The sequence below is a fragment of the Pleurodeles waltl genome, chromosome 7 (genome assembly GCF_031143425.1).
Source record: "Pleurodeles waltl isolate 20211129_DDA chromosome 7, aPleWal1.hap1.20221129, whole genome shotgun sequence".
NCBI classification, from domain to species: Eukaryota; Metazoa; Chordata; class Amphibia; order Caudata; family Salamandridae; genus Pleurodeles; species Pleurodeles waltl.
In genome coordinates this window covers 922,853,860-922,871,101 of record NC_090446.1, presented here as the reverse complement: position 1 = coordinate 922,871,101, position 17,242 = coordinate 922,853,860, and positions in this window count along the sequence as shown.

The window sequence follows — 17,242 nt, the reverse complement described above, 5'->3', positions numbered from 1 at the left end:
AACGCATGATGCAGTACTTTGGAGCAACACTCCTGGAGCAATTGGAGTATGAGTGGTCTCTGTCATTCAGACCGGTTTTGCTTTGTGTGTAGCCCGTGTTTCGGTGCCTCTGGTGCTCGTTCGAACATGCACTGAAAGTGCTTGCTTTCATTGGATGCTGATCTGTTGATGTTCTCGCTGAGGGCTCATCACCAGACATGTGCGTTGAGGGTGCGTTTCCTACGGAAAGCTACTTATGAGTTGCCCTTCATGGAGGATGCAGCTTTAAACTCATTGCTGGGCACACCACGGAATGCTGCTGCCTTGGCTGGAGCTCAGGCTTTGGAACACGAATGCTCCTTGATTTTCCGTGGCAATGAACTTCCTACTTTCCACCTGCCGAAGTGGAAGAGTTCCTGTCTTCAATTATCCCAGAATCGATTGGCAACTTCCAAAATGACTCTGATTCTTGAAAATAGGCCTGTTTTACACTACGTTACCATTTTAAATTGTCCTTTTTACACATGCTCAAGTGTCTTTTTAACTTGTCATTATTGACATTTTTACATATGCCTTAGGTTAGATTATAATTAGTCTTTGAACCACCTTTGAACTGGCAAGGGAAGGGTGCAGCCCTTTTAGTTATAGCTTCGTGTATGTTGTTTTAGCAAACTTGGCCTGCCACGGTGCACTTTAACCCAGACATATTTTATTCAACTTTGTTTATTATTTTAACAATACCCACATTTTGCGGTCTTGTTTTATTTCTCTCTACGTAGCTGTTCTTCGCCTACGTCAGCACTGCGTTCTTAAACAAGACATTTCTTGCTTGCTTTTCTCAAGACTGCAGTAAGATTGGTTCAGGCAAACGTGGTAACGCTTTGTCTCGAGTGTTCATAGAAACATACACACTCTTACATAGGGATCTTTTCTTGGAACATCAGCTGTTTTATTATGAAAATACTACTTTGACCCATGTACGTTAGAGGGAGATTCCAACCAGATGACCACGACTGTATGCTGATTGCTGAGTGCTTCAGTGCAGCTGCTTATGTAGACTACAGGCCTCTTGCTCAGGTATGAGGGATGATGTCTTCCCAGGGGAACCTGAAGGGCAGAACTAGATCTTAACACGCTGTGCTCTAACATATCTTAGGTAGGAATTATTTTAATGATTCTGGTGACAATATGGCAGTGTTTTTATGCTTTACTCTCCTTGTCACAATTTTAATCCTGTCATGCTTCATCATCCTAGTTATTGCAGTACATGTTCTATTATCTAAGATGCAGTTGCCTCATTAAAACCTTATTGAAACATATACTGCCTCTGATTGTCCTTGTATATGTGAGCCTAATGTAACTGAGAGAAACAGATGCAATGTGAGTGACTACGATTTCCCTGAGGAGTCAATTGTGTCATGCGCTCGGCTGCCCAGGCATCCCTGCTCTTGGGTAGCGATGAGGCATTGCTAGTTAGCCGGAGCAAAACCGAGATGAAGCCGACAGGTGTCCCCTGTAGTGGGTTCAGATTCAGTCCTCCACAGTGCAAGTGATTCTGCTGCCCAAATCCAGTAGTCTCATTTGAATAATGAGAGCCTACGCAACAACACTAAAGAACAACTTGAAGGGTCTATTGGAGAAGAAAATCCACTCAAAAACCTCTTTTTACTAGATTTAGATGTATTTCGTTCAAGAGTGGGACTTTTTTGGTCACTGTCACAGGCAGAAGCAGCGCAGGTAAAGGCAAAGGATTGTGCGCCTGGTCTGAAGCAGCTGGAGTGAACGTAAAGTCTCCTGTACACTCACCAGCAACACAACAGTATCCTGGTGTTCACAAGTGAGCACCAAAAACAAATCTTGCCCTGTGAATCAACACCTTCTGCACTGGATTGCGAAATTTGGGAATTGCGCACTGCTCTGCGTAGCAGAAAGTGTAAAAATTCCGCAAACTCTGCCGGCATACGGAGTTCTATGCCTGAGCCTCTTGCTGACAAGCAATAACATGCTTATGCTCTCTCGCCTAAACATGGTAACACTGGCTCCTACCAATTAGCTTACCTATAATAATTATAAGACCCTAGTAAAGTACACTACAGGCCTCATTACGAGTGTGGCAGTCTTTAGACCCCAACACACGTAGTTGCGGTCAGGACCGCCACACACGTGGTGGCAGTCAGGACTGTCGCTGCTGCAGCTGCCTGATCACCACATTAAAACCCTGGTGTTCAGACTGCAAGGGAAACACCAGCACCACCAGGATCCATGATCCTTGGCGGCCTAGAAGTGGCAGAGACTGTAATCCACCAGGGCAGTGCTGCCCTGTGGATTATGACCTCGTTCTCTGCCAGCCTTTTCATGTCGATAACACTACCATGAAAAGGTTGGCGGAGAATAGGTGCAGGTGGACACGGGGGGCCTCTGCACTGCCCATGCACTTAGCATGTGCAGTGCAGGGCCTTCCCTGCCTAGCACCCTCGCAATGTTCTCTGTCTGCATTGCTACAGTATTGCAGCCTGCTCTATTACGAGCCCGAGATAAAGCTGTAGCCTCTTTCTTGCTAGGTCAGTGGGCAAAAACTGAGGTTTCTGCCCACAGACCTAGCGGGAAACTCTTTATAACTCCAGTGGAGTGGTCACCACAAAGGTGGCAGGCCCCCTGTCGGGAGTTTAGCAGACAGCTTTCCTATCCATAAAACTCTTAATTAGGCCCTATTAGGCCCATATCTGCCCAGGGCCTGTACAGGTTTATGTGGACAGTTTCTCTACAACCTCAACTTGCATTTAAAACCATTTGCCAAGCCTACAACCCCACTTTTTATTACGTATAAGTCACTCCTAAGATAGGCCCCATGTAATCCATAAGACAGGGTGCAGTACATGTGAAGGACAGTTTTACATGTCCTGGTAGTGGAAAACTACCCAAAGTCATTTTTCACTATTGGGATGCCTGCTACTCTCTCTCATAAGCCAGTATTGGGGATTCCTTAAAATACTTTTAAGCTGTAATTCCTGATCAGGAAGGAGTGGCTATCTCATGTTTCGTATTGTTGGTATTGTTGGATTTGACATTGCTATTTTAGAAATGCCACTGTTAAAAAGTAGGCATTTCTCTGGTCTCACTGGTCTATGGGGGTTATTCTAACTTTGGAGGAGTGTTAATCCATCCCAAAAGTGACGGTAAAGTGACGGATATACCACCAGCCGTATTACGAGTTCCATAGGATATAATGGACTCGTAATACGGCTGGTGGTAAATCCGTCACTTTTCCGTCACTTTTGGGACGGATTAACACCTCCTCCAAAGTTAGAATAACCCCCTATGTGTCTTGCAGACTGTCTCCAATCCATGTCTAGTCTGTGTTGGGTGGCAGGTCCCATTGAGCATTTGCTCCAAACTGTCACGGTGTTGGGTGGGTCTGATCAGGACTCTGGTTGGGACACCCTTTTAGGTCACCAAATATCTGAAGAGGTAGTGTACTGGGGCAGAAGAGCAGCTAAAGGCATACACGGAAAGGACAGCTATGGACAGGCACAGGAAACAGGAAAGTAAAAGCAGAGCAACGCTTGTGTGAACAAACAGGAAACGGATTACTAATGGACAAACAGGCTGAGGTTGTGCACAGAGTAGGGTGCAGAACCTCCCAGAGTAACAGGGAATGTCAATTCCTCTGTGCAGTTTGCTCTTACAGATAGTCACCATGCCAGCCCCATAGAAAGGAGGCAACAGAAGTGATTCAGACAAGCTCTTGTGGGTCCAGCTGGAAACACAGTGGCGATTCCTGGTAAAACAGCAATAGCAAACTGTCACTGTTAGGCACGAAAGACAATGTATAACACTAGCCAAGGATGGGGGCTGGAATTGCCTCCTGCAAACCAGGAGCCAACCCCAGAAAAAAGGAGGACACATACACTGGTGAACAGTGACAGAACACTTACAAGACACAAATACAGAGAGGAAACAGAAACAGCAGGGACAAACTAAGAGACAGAGGCAGAAACTGGGAACAGGCTCAGGCTGAAGCAAAGGCAGGATTACGACTGGAAAACAGGCGCAAACTTCTGGCTGGGACAAACAGAGAAAGGACTGGGAAACTGAGAGCAGACTCTGGCTGGAACAGGCAAGGACAGGCAGGAATACAGGGAGTAGGAATAAGCAGTAAACAGGACTGGGAAACAGAGAGCAGGTTCAGGCTCAAACAAGGCAGGAGCAGGACAAAGAAACAGGGAGCAGGGACTGGAAGAAACAAACAGGTACAAGGCTGAGAGATAGGTAGCAGACTCTGGCTGGAACAATCAGGAGCAGGGCAGAGAAACAGGAAACAGGTTCAAGCTGGAACAAAACAGGAACAAGACTGGAACACCATCGATAAGGGGTCTGTAACACAAAGGAATCAGACTCCAATGCACGATGGGGATCTTGAGGAAATGGCTGCAGAAAACCCCAGGTAGAATCACATGTCTGGGCAGCACAGGAGAGGTCTCAGGTGTGTGTAGTTTCAGATACTTGCAAGTCCTGGAGGAGAGGATCCGGTGAAAAGGAGCAACTGGACTTCTCCCATAGAAAACAATGGGAAACAGAATCCAGGCTTTCCTGACTACCAGGCTGTGCATTATGGGATTTTCAGTTCCAAGAAGCAAATATAATACTACAAAAGTATACCATGGTGAAAAGAGAAACAAACGGGAGGCAGCAAGGGACTCTAGATAAGTGTTCAAGGTGATTCCCAGGCATGCGACAGTCCCCTTACAGCGCCCCCTAGAGCTGGGATGTCCAAGTCATAACACAAACAGCCATAAACATTGGACATTCAACTGCATCTGTATTCATCTGCATACGGATGGGTCTTCCTGGGCAAGAAGGGTGGAGGGGCTTACGCATACATTTCAAAGGGTAGTGGCCTGACCTCACACAAGGGACTGATGACTCCCACAGATAACCTGGCAGACAGGACTAGGCTGAAAGGGAACAGGTGCACTTCAATGCCATTCTTTGAAGTCTCCCTCACTTTAAAGGTACATTTGGGTATATGTACTGGGGCTCTGACCCACTCAAATCAGACACTACTGGACCTGGAACTGACACCTCGTCAGAAGAACTAATGTCCTGCCTAAAGGACTCATCTGGACTGCTTTTTTGCAAGCACTGCTCTTCTCCTTATTGCCCTGCTACCTGGAAGTCTCTGACCCAGTTAGTTGACGGCACTCTGTCTTCTCACCAGAGTGATCTCCAAGTGCTTGCTGGCTTTTATCCTGTCTTTCTCTGAGGTCTCAGGGACATCAAAGACCTCGTGAATTGTGATCCATTCCAGGCTCAGTGCCACTCTGCCCAGGTGGAACTTTGTAACAGAGTATTGCTATAGAAGGCTGTGCTATTCTGCAGCTCCCACACAGCTGTTCTGGAGTTGTACCTGTTGTCACAGACTATCGCTAGCAAGCGCATTGCCTTTCTGCAGCCCAGTGCCGCTCTTCTGAAGTTGTACCGGTTGTCACAGATTATCGCTACTGAGCGTTGTACCTCTCTGCAACCCATACGCTGCTCTTTCAAAAGCTGTGCCTACTGTCAATGATTCCCTCTAACGAGCATGGTGCCTCTTTGTAGCCTGTGTGACTCTACAGATATGGTGCCTACAGATCCAGAGACCCATCACACAAGTGCAGTGCCATCTGCACCCACTGAATCACTCTGCAGTTGGAAACCCACCTGGTGGACTGCCATGAGCATCTCAGTAGGAATGTTTTTGCTCACCATCAGTCCTGGAGCTGAGTGCCGAGTACTCTTATGGTCTTGATTCACTCAGATAAATAACCTCTATTTTTCTAACCTGGTGTGGAGTCATTTTTGGGGTGTTTTACTCTTTTACTGTATGAGTTATTGCACGAAAACTTCAAGCCTGTCTTCTAAGTTAGGCCTGCCTGCTCTGTGCCAAGCTACCAGAGAGTGAGCACAGGATAGTTTAGTTTGTGTATGACTTACCCTGATTAGAATTGTGGCCCCCACTTGGTCAGGGTACATAGCTCTACCAGCTAGAGATCATGATTTCCAACACACTACAATACAAACCCAGTAGAGAGGTCTTAGCAATTATTCTTCATCTTGAAGAAAGGTGTCATCGGAAAGGTTGATCTGTTGCAAACCACTACTACACTGAGCCATCACTCTAGAGAGGAGAGCAGTCTTAGTGAACAGATTCATTTATTGCAAGCTACTACTACACTCATTCGTCACAAATGAGAGAGGTCTAAGCAAAGTGGTCAGAATGTCATAAAACACAACTACACTCAACCATCACTGTGGAGTGAAGTCTCACTGAATAACTTAGTGAGCAACTTAGACTGTCAGAAAGCACTACCATACACATATATCGGCAGGGGGTATAAGTCAGTGTAGAGGCTAGTTCTCTAATAAATAGAAAACCCATTTTAAGAATGGGATTCTAGTTCAGATGATGTATCTGAGAAATAATAATGTTCATTATAGTACAGAAAGAACAGTACCTTAACTTATGTAGTAGCTCAGTGTATCTCTTTCAGAATCAGAAACTTTTCCAAAACACTCACTCTCACTGGATTATGTCATCAGTGATGTTATTTGAGATGTCATCTGTTATGTCATCAGTAATGTCACTGACGATGTCATGAGTGATGTAATATTTGTGGTCATAAGCAGTACATTGCGGGGGCAATAGCTATAATCAGCTCAGGTAACAATAACCACTGAATTTCTATGGATTTGTTTGTGTAAATCTGAACCTAATTGTAACGTCCCTGTAACCTTTGATTTGTTCAGTGAATTTCTAAGTTTTTTTTTTAATCCTGTTACCTAACTATAATATCCTTGTAACCTTTGTTTTTTAATGAATTTCTATGTTTTTTACACACACACACACACACACACACACGCACACATACATATATACCCACATATATATGCATTCACAAAAAATAACAAAGGATACAGGGAAGCTATTGTTAGGTTCTGAATTTACTCATACAAAAACATAGAAATTTACCAGTTACAATTATAGCTATCTGAAGTAACTATAACTAGTGTCCTAAGGTAACTATAAGTTGCGCCCTCACTATGCACTACTAATTACCCACAAATGATGGCACTCACGACATCTTTGATAACATCATTGATAATATCAGTGTAATATTTGCAGTAAAATGTTTGACGAAAAAACTGTGCATGGTGGAGTGCGAGTCATAGTTACCTTAGGGCACAAGTTACAGTTACTTGAGATAACTATAACTGGTGAATTTCTGTGCTTTTGTACGAGTTAATGAAGAGCCTAACTATAACACCCCTGTAACCGTTGTTCTTTTAGTGAATTTATATGTTTTTTTTATTCTATTTCCTAGTTATGATGCCCCTGTAACCTTTGTTTTTTTGGTGAATTTCAATGGGTTTTTAAGCATAAAGTAATTTTCATTACTATACACTAATCCAACCACCGTTACACGGACCCTGCAGTCCACCTGCCTAACTACCCAAACCCTGTGAGAGAGAGAGTAATTGAGAGATGCAGAGAAAGAGAGAGTGAATTAGGCTTTGATGAATTATAAACATAGAATTAGATATTTTAGGACAAATTAAAAAGAAAAGTGCATTTGTCATTTAAAACACCTTTCATAATGAATCTTTAACTTGTGATGTTTAAATTAAATTAAGGAATGGAAAAGACACATCTGGAGTAGAATCCTCAACTTTCAGTATGAGGGGCTGTGACCTTAATCATTACACCACAGGACACTCCTTAACCTATTGTTTCCAGTCATATCTAAGACATTCAACCCAGGCATGTGATACAAAAGAAACATAAATGTTTCATCGCTAGGAAGGTTTAATAGTCAAAATACTAGTGAATAAACAAACACACTGCCAAGTGATACTAGTATTTGAACCTTCAGCCTTCTGAGTGACAACAAAAGGCCTTGACTATTAGGCCAGAAGTGACTCTGTTTCACCCTGCATCCAAATGTAACTATAACATTCGTACCAAGCATCTTGCTAGTTTGACGCTTTGAAGTCATTGCATAGAGAGACCTCTGCAGTGACAGTCTCTCTCTCTCTCTCTCTCTCTCTCTTTCTTCCATCCCATTATGGGTTGGAAGAGAGAGAGACAGGACTGTGGGGTAACCTCAAGGCCCCCACGGTCCTAGTAGGCTCCCCATGCCCTGCAGTAGCCAGGCATTGCTCCCACAAGCTTTAAGTAGCAGCTCCCTGCTTGCAGGAGCAATTTTTTCATCTGTTTCATGCAGGGAAAGCTCTCACTTGCAGAAAGTGAAGTGTTTGCTATGACTTGTTGGAATCTGTCAAAGCTCCCGCCAAGTCAGAGAAAACAGCTATGTCCCAGGGGTGGCACTCCAGGACATAGCAGGAGCTGGCCCTGGGGGTGGAAGTCCCCAGGGACATCACTTGCTCTGCTGCCCTCTAAAGAGTATTGCTCCAGGAAGGTAGGGGTCCCCAGGACAGCGGGGGATGTCCAGCTCCCTGCATTGGATTTGATTAAAGCCCTGATAGTGGTCCCTGGGACTGGGGGGGGGGCAGGTGCCCACTGTTAAATTTTTTGAAGCTTCGTGAAGGTGGCAGTCCCCAGGGTTGTGGGGAGGGCACAAGTCCCCCTTCACTCTAATTGTTCAAAGCCCCAGGGAGCTGGTGATCCCCAGGTCTGCGGGGGGCCATGCGGCCCCCTGCAGTCTATTTGTTTAAAGCTCCAGGGAGCTGGTGGTCTCCGGGCTGCACTGGGGGGGCAGGAGGCCCCCTCATGTTTCATTTGATCAAAGCCCTGGCGAGGTTGTATTCCCCAGGGCTGCGGGGGCCAGAGAGGTGGTGGTGCCTGGGGCTGTGGAGGGCTAGGTGCCCCCCTGCATTACATTAAATATTAGCCCCACGGGGGTGGCAGTCACCAGGTCATTGGGGGGTGGGCAGTCACTCTGTATTAAAATGGGGATGTCCCTGGGACTTGGTCCGCATGGGGGCTTCAGAATTAACAAGCTTTTTATATTTTTTTTTAGTCCCAAGATTGACTGCCAACTCTTCCATGTTGAAGTGCTGGCAGGCAATCAGATCTCAGTACGAGATCGAGAGGGTTTGCGGACCCTTTGTGTCCCTGTATTTACAAATTTGGATTTTCTTTTATTTCTCAAAAACTACTGAACGGATTAATACCAAATAACAAAAAGGGCACCGTCTGGGAAAAAAGCTACCTTTCTGCCAAATTAGTTTTAATTCCGTGCAGTGTTTTGGGTGACATCACAGTTCAAAATACCAATGGGCTATGGGAATTTACATGGAAAATTATCCTTTTTTGCACCCCCCCCTTTTCTTGGTCCATGCTTGCCAGATCACCCCAAAACTTTCCAGGCAGAAGCTGACCTCACTGTCAATTTTTGTTGGAAAATTTTGCAAAGATTCGTCAAGCTGTGACAAAGACATAGGCAAGTTTAAAACTGCTTTTTCTATAGACACTAGGTCCTAACTAAATATATATATCACCTACTGGAGCGAATTATAGTTAACTTAGGGCACGTTTTATAAATACTTGAAATAACTTTAACTGTAATAACTGGAGTTCTATGGTTTTGTACAATTCAAAATGTGAGACTAGCTATAACATCTCGGTAACCATTGTTTTTTAAGTGAATTTCTATGTTTTTTAAAATTCTATTTCCTAACTACAATGCCCCTGTGACCTTTGTTTTTTTCAGTGAATGTTCATGTTTTTTAATGTAAAGTCATTTCAATTACTATACGTTATTCCAACTACCTCCCATACCCACCCTAAACCTTAAAAACACCTTGCCACTCAAAAATCCATACCCACTCTAAACCCTAAAAATTCCCTTGCCACCCAAAAACCCATACTCACCCTAAACCCTAAAATTACCCTTGACACTCAAAAACCCACACTCACAATTCCACAGTGTTCCACGTGCAGCAAGTGCCGCCTGGCCTCCAGTACCACCCTGGCTCTAAGTGCCCAGTCTCAGAAGTGCTAAGCATGGTCGGGTGGCTTGACCCTGCTTCCCACTTCCAAGATTAGGCGCAAATCTCCACCTGTCCTGCACACTTCATTTCACCAACTGCCCTCCTTTCAGAAACTTGCCACGGAGGGACAAGTACACCCTGGTCTTGCACCAGCCTGGCAATCGCTTCATCTGAACTTATACACAGCCTCACTTTCTTTAGGGGCTAGCACTAGCAGCAGCAAACCAGTTCACCATCTGCAGTCTGCTATTTTCACAAAGTGCCTAGCCTTGCTTGTCACTCAGCTCCAAGGCACTCTTTCAGGCCACACACATCTGGCGGAGGACTACCGGACCATACTCAGGAGCTGATGCTCCCCTAGTCTCCAGCTCTCCCTTCTGGCCCCAGCACTGCACCCCACAACACCACTTTCTTTCCCAGGAACTTTAAGGAGACAGGTTCTTTTCAAGTGGAGCTCTGACTGTACATCCTTTTTTCAAACACAGACCCTTCCCTCATATGCAAATAATGTCCATGCTCAATGCCAGTCCCAATGTGCACACAGAAGAGAAAGTGAAATGAGGCAGGTCTTACCTGCCTCAAATGCTGTCTGGGTCCAGGGTCCCCGTGGCTGTGGCCTGGCACTCTGCCTCCCTATGCCCCTGGGATGCTATTAAAGATTTGCAAGCCTTTATCAGCACATGTGCAGTTGCGGCTTTCCACTTGGACCAGGGCCCTGCTTTTGCCTCAAGGGCATTCAGGGACGCCATGGCTTCGTTAGGGGTCCAACTCCATTACTCATCTCATTTCATCCTGAGGGAGATAGTGTTGTGGAACGATGAAACGGTGATTTAAAGCAGTCCTTAACAGTCATAGTATTAGGTACAGGTCATAGTTGGCTTAGTCACCTGTATGGAGTACAGAGAGCACTTAATAATCTGCCTAGAAGGTCTCTGTGGAGTCGTACTTTATACGTGTGCCTGTTTGGAACTAAAATGTATGCTCTAGATCTTGATGGTCCTGGCGTGGAGGCGGCAGAAACACATTTTGACATAAATGAATGTGCCGTTGTCTTGCAGGAATCACAACAGTTCAGTGACAACAACACTTCTGCCAGTGCTTCCTCCATAGGAATTAAGGATGTACCAATAACATCCACCGGCTGGATTCCAAAAGTTGGGGATCTAGTATGTGAAAATGTTGCTGTGAAAAAGGAGTTTGGTCCTTCTTATCGTGCACCGGTTCCAGAACTGTCATTCTATGCCTGTTGGCTTTTGTTAAAGAAAATCACTTTGGGGCATATTTATACTCCGTTTGCGCCGAATTTGCGTCGTTTTTTTCAATGCAAATTCGACGCAAAACTAACTCCACATTTATACTTTGGCGTTAGATGCGTCTAGCGCCAAAGTTCATGGAGTTAGCGTCATTTTTTGGCGTGAACACCTTCCTTGCGTTAATGAGATGCAAGGTAGGCGTTCCCGTCTTAAAAAATGACTCCCAGGCATGTGCGTGGTATTTATACTCCCAGGCAAAAATGAATGGGCGGGGCAAAAAACCCGGCATTTGCGCCTCTTTGTAACGCCTGGGTCAGGGCAGGCGTTAAGGGACCTGTGGGCTCAGAATGAGCCCAGAGGTGCCCTCCCCTCCCCTGCCCCCAGGGACACCCCCTGCCACCCTTGCCCACCCCAGGAGGACACCCAAGGATGTAGGGACCCATCCCAGGGAAGAAAAGGTAAGTTGTGGTAAGTATTTTTTTTTAAAAAAAATTGTGGCATAGGGGGGCCTGATTTGTGCCCCCCTACATGCCACTATGCCCAATGACCATGCCCAGGGGACAGAAGTCCCCTGGGCATGGCCATTGGGCAAGGGGGCATGACTCCTGTCTTTGCTAAGACAGGAGTCATGTTAATGGCGTCTGGGCGCCCCAAAAAATGGCGAAAATCGGGTTAAGACGATTTTTTTGCCTCAGCCTGACTTGCCCCATTTTTGGACGCCCAAATGCCATTTTTCCCTACGCCGGCGCTGCCTGGTGTACGTGGTTTTTTTTCACGCACACCAGGCAGCGCCGGTCGGCTAACGCCATTCAATAAATACAGCACCCGCATGGCGCTTCAGAATGGCGTTAGCCGGCGCTAATTTTTTTGGCGCAAAACTGCGTTAGGGCAGTTTTGCGTCAAAAAGTATAAATATGGCCCTTTGTATCTATGGACAATTTCAAGTTACACCATGTGGCCGATCCTGCACAGCAGACCAAGAGGAGCAGCCAGTAGTTCTCCGAATCCCTCTCAGTACTGCTCAAGACGTCCCTTTACAAGTGTTGAGTAGCATGTAGGAAAGTATCATCTTGCCTGGCATGTTACCCCCATATTTCACTGTATATACAGGGAGTGCAGAATTATTAGGCAAATGAGTATTTTGACCACATCATCCTCTTTATGCATGTTGTCTTACTCCAAGCTGTATAGGCTCGAAAGCCTACTACCAATTAAGCATATTAGGTGATGTGCATCTCTGTAATGAGAAGGGGTGTGGTCTAATGACATCAACACCCTATATCAGGTGTGCATAATTATTAGGCAACTTCCTTTCCTTTGGCAAAATGGGTCAAAAGAAGGACTTGACAGGCTCAGAAAAGTAAAAAATAGTGAGATATCTAGCAGAGGGATGCAGCACTCTTAAAATTGCAAAGCTTCTGAAGCGTGATCATCGAACAATCAAGCGTTTCATTCAAAATAGTCAACAGGGTCGCAAGAAGCGTGTGGAAAAACCAAGGCGCAAAATAACTGCCCATGAACTGAGAAAAGTCAAGCGTGCAGCTGCCACGATGCCACTTGCCACCAGTTTGGCCATATTTCAGAGCTGCAACATCACTGGAGTGCCCAAAAGCACAAGGTGTGCAATACTCAGAGACATGGCCAAGGTAAGAAAGGCTGAAAGACGACCACCACTGAACAAGACACACAAGCTGAAACGTCAAGACTGGGCCAAGAAATATCTCAAGACTGATTTTTCTAAGGTTTTATGGACTGATGAAATGAGAGTGAGTCTTGATGGGCCAGATGGATGGGCCCGTGGCTGGATTGGTAAAGGGCAGAGAGCTCCAGTCCGACTCAGACGCCAGCAAGGTGGGGGTGGAGTACTGGTTTGGGCTGGTATCATCAAAGATGAGCTTGTGGGGCCTTTTCGGGTTGAGGATGGAGTCAAGCTCAACTCCCAGTCCTACTGCCAGTTCCTGGAAGACACCTTCTTCAAGCAGTGGTACAGGAAGAAGTCTGCATCCTTCAAGAAAAACATGATTTTCATGCAGGACAATGCTCCATCACACGCGTCCAAGTACTCCACAGCGTGGCTGGCAAGAAAGGGTATAAAAGAAGGAAATCTAATGACATGGCCTCCTTGTTCACCTGATCTGAACCCCATTGAGAACCTGTGGTCCATCATCAAATGTGAGATTTACAAGGAGGGAAAACAGTACACCTCTCTGAACAGTGTCTGGGAGGCTGTGGTTGCTGCTGCACGCAATGTTGATGGTGAACAGATCAAAACACTGACAGAATCCATGGATGGTAGGCTTTTGAGTGTCCTTGCAAAGAAAGGTGGCTATATTGGTCACTGATTTTTTTTTGTTTTGTTTTTGAATGTCAGAAATGTATATTTGTGAATGTTGAGATGTTATATTGGTTTCACTGGTAATAATAAATAATTGAAATGGGTATATATTTATTTTTGTTGAGTTGCCTAATAATTATGCACAGTAATAGTCACCTGCACACACAGATATCCCCCTAACATAGCTAACACTAAAAACAAACTAAAAACTACTTCCAAAAATATTCAGCTTTGATATTAATGAGTTTTTTGGGTTCATTGAGAACATGGTTGTTGTTCAATAATAAAATTAATCCTCAAAAATACAACTTGCCTAATAATTCTGCACTCCCTGTATGTTGTTTTAGTATATGTGTCACTGGGACCTTGCCAGGCAGGGCCCCAGTGCTCATAAGTATGTACCCTGTATGTGTTGCCTGTGTGATGACTAAATGTCTCACTGAGGCTCTGCTAACCAGAACCTCAGTGGTTATGCTCTCTCTGCTTTCCAAATTGTCACTAACAGGCTAGTGACCAATTTCACCAATTCACATTGGCACACTGGTACACCCATATAATTCCCTAGTATATGGTACTGAGGTACCCAGAGTATTCGGGTTCCAGGAGATCCCTATGGGCTGCAGCATTTCTTTTGCCACCCATAGGGAGATCTGACAATTCTTACACAGGCCTGCCAGTGCAGCCTGAGTGAAATAACGTCCACGTTATTTCACAGCCATTTACCACTGCACTTAAGTAACTTATAAGTCACCTATATGTCTAACCTTCACCTGGTGAAGGTTGGGTGCAACGTTACTTAGTGTGAGGGCACCCTGGCACTAGCCAAGGTGCCCCCACATCGTTCAGGGCAAATTCCCCGGACTTTGTGAGTGCGGGGCCACCATTACACGCGTGCACTGTACATAGGTCACTACCTATGTACAGCATCACAATGGTAACTCCGAACATGGCCATGTAATATGTCTAAGATCATGGAATTGTCACCCCAATGCCATGATTCCCCGGGTCTCTAGCACAGAACCCGGGTACTGCCAAACTGCCTTTCCGGGGTTTTCACTGCAGCTGCTGCTGCTGCCTACCCCTCAGAAAGGGTTTCTGCCCTCCTGGGGTCCAGGCAGGCCTGGCCCAGGAAGGCAGAACAAAGGACTTCCTCTGAGAGAGGGTGTTACACCCGCTCTCTTTGGAAATAGGTGTCACGGCTGGGGAGGAGTAGCCTCCCCCAGCCTCTGGAAATGCTTTGATGGGCACAGATGGTACCCATCTCTGCATAAGCCAGTCTACACCGGTTCAGGGTTCCCCCAGCCCTGCTCTGGTGCGAAACTGGACAAAGAAAAGGGGAGTGACCACTCCCCTGACCTGCACCTCCCAGGGGAGGTGCCCAGAGCTCCTCCAGTGTGTCCCAGACCTCTCCCATCTTGGATTCAGAGGTGTGCTGGCACACTGGACTGCTCTGAGTGGCCAGGGCCAGCAGGTGATGTCAGAGACTCCTTCTGATAGGCTCTTACCTCTCTTAGTAGCCAATCCTCCTTCCTAGGTAGCCAAACCTCCTTTTCTGGCTATTTAGGGTCTCTGCTTTGGGGAATTCTTTAGATAACGAATGCAAGAGCTCACCAGAGTTCCTCTGCATCTCCCTCTTCACCTTCTGCCAAAGGATCGACCGCTGACTGCTCAGGACGCCTGCAAATCCTCAACAAAGTAGCCAGACGACTACTAGCAACCTTGTATCGCTTCATCCTGCCGGCTTTCTCGCCTGCTTCCTGGTGGTGCATGCTCTGGGGGTAGCCTGCCTCCTTCTTGCACCAGGAGCTCTGAAGAAATCTCCCGTGGGTCGACGGAATCTTCCCCCTGCAACCGCAGGCAACAAAAGACTGCATCACCGGTCCTCTGGGTCCCCTCTCAGCACGATGAGCGTGGTCCCTGGAACTCAGCAACTCTGTCCAAGTGACTCCCACAGTCCAGTGACTCTTCAGTCCAAGTTTGGTGGAGGTAAGTCCTTGCCTCCCCACGCTAGACTGCATTGCTGGGTACCACATGATTTGCAGCTGCTCTGGTTTCTGTGCTCTCTTCCAGGATTTCCTTCATGCACAGCCAAGCCTGGGTCCCCGACACTCTAACCTGCAGTGCACAACCTTCTGAGTTGTCCTCCGCCGTCGTGGGACTCCCTTTTGTGACTTCGGGTGGACTCCAGTGCATTCCTCTTCTAAGTGCTTGTTCCGTACTTCTGCAGGTGCTGCCTGCTTCTGTGAGGGCTCACTGACTTGCTGGGCACCCCCTCTGTCTCCTCATCTAAGTGGCGATATCCTGGTCCCTCCTGCGCCACAGCAGCATCCAAAAACCCTAACTGCAACCCTTGCAGCTAGCATGGCTTGTTTGCGGTCTTTCTGCGTGGGAACACCTTTGCAAGCTTCAAGACATGGGACATCCATCCTCCAAAGGGGAAGTTCCTAGTCCTCTTTGTTCTTGCAAAACACCAAGCTTCTTCCATCCAGTGGCAGCTTCCTTCCACCCTCAGCTGGCATTTCCTGGGCTCCTGTCCACTCTCGACACTGTCACAACTCTTGGACTTGGTCCCCTTGTCTTACAGGTACTCAGGTCTGGAAATCCACTGTTGTTGCATTGCTGGTGTTGGTTTTCCTTGCAGAATCCCCCTATCACGACTTCTGTGCTCTCTGGGGGTTGTAGGTGCACTTTAGACCTACCTTTCAGGGTCTTGGGGTGGGCTTCTTTTTCTAACTCTCACTGTTTTCTTACAGTCCCAGCGACCCTCTACAAGCTCACATAGGTTTGGGGTCCATTCGTGGTTCGCATTCCACTTTTGGAGTATATGGTTTGTGTTGCCCCTATACCTAAGTGCTCCTATTGCAATCTATTGTAACTTTACACTCCTTGCATTACTTCCTTTTGCTATTACTGCATAATTTTGGTATTGTGTACATATATCTTGTGTATATTTCTCATCCTCATACTGAGGGTACTCAATGAGATACTTTTGGCATATTGTCATAAAAATAAAGTACCTTTATTTTTACTATATCTGTGTATTGTGTTTTCTTATGATCTTGTGCATATGACACCAGTGGTGTAGTAGGAGCTTTACATGTCTCCTAGTTCAGCCTAAGCAACTTTGCCATAGCTAGCTTCTATCAGCCTTAGCTGCTAGAAACACCTCTTCTACACTAATAAGGGATAACTGGACCTGGCACAAGGTGTAAGTAACTCTGGTACCCACTACAAGCCAGGCCAGCCTCCTACACAGCAACGCTGACACTTCTCTGAGCTTGGGGAGGGTGGAAAATGATCTTGCATTAGTTCCATTAACATCTGTTACAACAAACAATATAGAAATTACTGCTCAATGAGACACAACTCCAACACAGATGGATGGCGTCATTTATTGTGAACCACTGCAAGAGACCCCTACCAGTTCTCCTCCTATAAATACAGCTCCAGCTTTTGCACAAATTGCTTCTGGATACTTTGCCGACATCAATTACACTTTTTCAGACTCATTTGCCTCTTCTACATTTGAACTGCCAAAAACACGTAATCTGATAAACTGGCTTAGAACAAATTACTTATTCTTCCCATGGAACTATCTGTGGCTTTACTTGACTGTATTAGCTTTCCTTCTTTGGATTGGCTTTGTCATAACATTCTTTCTATTAATACATGGTAATTTTCTTCC